Genomic DNA, 3061 nt, shown 5'->3' on the forward strand with positions numbered 1-3061 from the left:
ATTTTGTCAATTTCAGGTAATTGGAGTGGTAATTTGTTAAGCTTTCAAATAGGACCAAAAATGTATAATTCTCAGACCATTCGATATCTAAAAGCTTGTTGGAACTCATCGATTTTCATTTTTCAATATGGATTGTTAATCTTTTGAATTCACGCGATCCAATGGAGACGCCCATAACTCCATCGTTCGATGTCGGATTGTGTTGATTTTTGGTCATCAAAAAGGTACTTTAGTGCTCTTTCATTCCTGACTAGAATCGTCGTATTCTGAGACTAATTGGGCATCCATAAGTGGGATCGCAGTCGTCGATCCTAAAAGTTTCCTTCTTCTCCTTGTCCAATAGAAACCTTCATAACTCTCTCTCTAGAGGGCAAATTTAGATTATTTCAGGTCATTGAAATGTAAACTTGTCAAGCTCCCAAATGAGACTATAATTGGCTAATTCAGAGACCGTTCAATATCCCAGAAGCTCGTTGGAACTCTTCGATCGTCAACTTTCAATATGGATTGTTAACCTTTCCAAATCGCGTGAACCAACAGAGACGCCCATAATTCCATCTTTTATGTCAGATTAGGTCGATTTCTAGTCATCTGACAGGTACTTTAGTGCTCCTTGTTTCCTGACTTGAATCGTCGTATTCCGAGACCATTTGGGCTTTCGTAAGTGGGATCGATGTCATCGGTCCTGAATGTTTCCTTCAATTCCTTGTCCAATAGGAACCCTAATAACTCTCTCTTCAAAAGTCGAATTTAGACTATTTCATGTCATTGCAATGGTAACTTATCAAGCTTCCAAATGGGAATAAAATTGCCTAATTCAGAGACCGTTCGATATCCCAAAAGAACGTTGGAACCGTTCAATCTTCTTTTTTTAATATGGATTGTTAATCTTTCCAAATTATGGGATCCAACGGAGATGCCCATAATTCCATGTTTTATGTCGGATTGGATTGTTATTTGGTCATCTGAAAGGTACTTTAGTGCTCTTTCATTCCTAACTGGAATCATCGTATTCTGAGACCACTTGGGGATCTGTAAGTGGGATTGCAGTCGTCGGTCTTGAATGTTTCCTTCATCTCCTTGTCCAATAGTAATCCTTATAACTCTCTCTTCTGAGGTCAAATTTTGACAATTTCGAGTCATTGGAATACTAAATTGTCAAGCTTCCAAATGGGACCAAAATTGCCTAATTCAGAGACCATTCAATATCACAAAAGCACATTGGACCTCTTCAATCTTTATTTTTCCATATGGATTGTTAATCTTTCCAAATCGCGTGATCCAACGGAGACGCCCATAACTCCATCGTTTGATGTCTGAATGGGTCAATTTTTGGCCATCTGAAAGGTACTTTATTGCTCTCTCTTTCCTAACTGGAATCATCGTATTTCGAGTCCACTTGGGCATCCATAAGGGGGATCGCAGTCGTCGATCCAGAATGTTTCCTTCATCTCCTTGTCCAGTAGTAACCCTCATAACTCTCTCTTCAGAGGTCGAATTTAGACTATTTTAGGTCATTGGAATGTCAACTTGTCAAGCTTCCAAATGAGACCAGAATTGCCTAATTCAGAGACCGTTCGATATCCTAGAAGCTCATTGGAACTCTTCGATCGTCATTCTTCAATATGGATCAATATGGACTGTTAATCTGACCAAATCGCGCAATCCATCAGAGACGGCCATAACTCCATCATTTGATGTCAAATTGGGTCAATTTTTGATCATCTGAAAGGTACTTTAGTGCTCTTTCATTCCTGACTGCAATCGTCGTATTCCTGGACCATCTGGGCATTTGTAAGTGGGATCGCAGTCGTCGGTCCTGAATGTTTCCTTCACCTCCATGTCCAAAAGTAACCCTCATAACTCTATCTTCAGAGATCAAATTTAGACAATTTCAGGTCATTGGAATGGTAACTTGTCAAGCTTCCAAATGGAACCAGAATTACCTAATTCAGAGACCGTTCGATATCCCAAAAGCACATTGGAACTCTTCGATGTTCACATTTCATTATGGATTGTTATCTTTCCAAAGCGCGCGATCCAACGGAGACGCCTATAATTCCATCGTTTGATGTTGGATTGGGTCAATTTTTATTCATCTGAAAGGCACTTTAGTGCTCTTCCATTCCGGACTGGAATCGTCGTATTCCGAGACCATTGGGCATCAGCAAGTGGGATCACAGTCATCGATCTTAAATGTTTCCTTCATCTCCTTGTCCATACCTCTCTCTTTAGAGGTCGAATTTAGACTATTTCAGGGCATTAGAAGGGTACCTTGTCAAGCTTCCAAATGGGACCAAAAATGCCTAATTTAGAGGCCGTTCGAAATCCTAAAAGCTCGTTGGAACTCTTCGATCTTCATTTTTCAATATGGATTGTAAATCTTTCTAATTCCCACCATCCAACGGAGTCGCCCATAACTCCATCGTTTGATGTCAGATTGGGTCGATTTTTAGTCATCTGAAAGGTACTTTAGTACTCTTTCAATCCTAACTGGAATCGTCGTATTTTGAGACCATTTGGGCATTCCTAAGTGGGATCACAGTCGTCAGTCCTGAATGTTTGCTTCATCTCCATGTCAAATAATAACCCTCATAACTCTCTCTTCAGGGGTCGAATTTAGATAACTTCAGGTTATTGGAATGTTAAATTCTCAAGCTTCCAAATGAGACCTGAATTGCTTAATTTAGAGACCGTTCGATATCCCAGAAGCTCGTTGGAACTCTTTGATCGTCATTTTTGAATATGGATTGTTAAACTTTCCAATTCGCCGATCTAACAGAGATGCCCATAACTCCATCATTTGAGATCGGATTAGATCGGTTTTTCATCATCTGAAAGGTACTTTAGTGATCTTTCATTCCTAACGGGAGTCGTCGTATTTCGAGACCATTGGGTATCAGTAAGTGGGATCACAATCGTCAGTCTTAAGGCTTCCTTCAACTCCTTGTCCATTAGTAACCCTCATAATTCTCTCTTCAGAGGTCAAATTTAGATAATTTTAGGTCATTGGAGTGGTAAATTGTCAAGGTACCAAATGGGATAAGAAATTCCTAATTAA

The sequence above is a fragment of the Magnolia sinica genome, chromosome 13 (genome assembly GCF_029962835.1).
Source record: "Magnolia sinica isolate HGM2019 chromosome 13, MsV1, whole genome shotgun sequence".
NCBI lineage: Eukaryota > Viridiplantae > Streptophyta > Magnoliopsida > Magnoliales > Magnoliaceae > Magnolia > Magnolia sinica.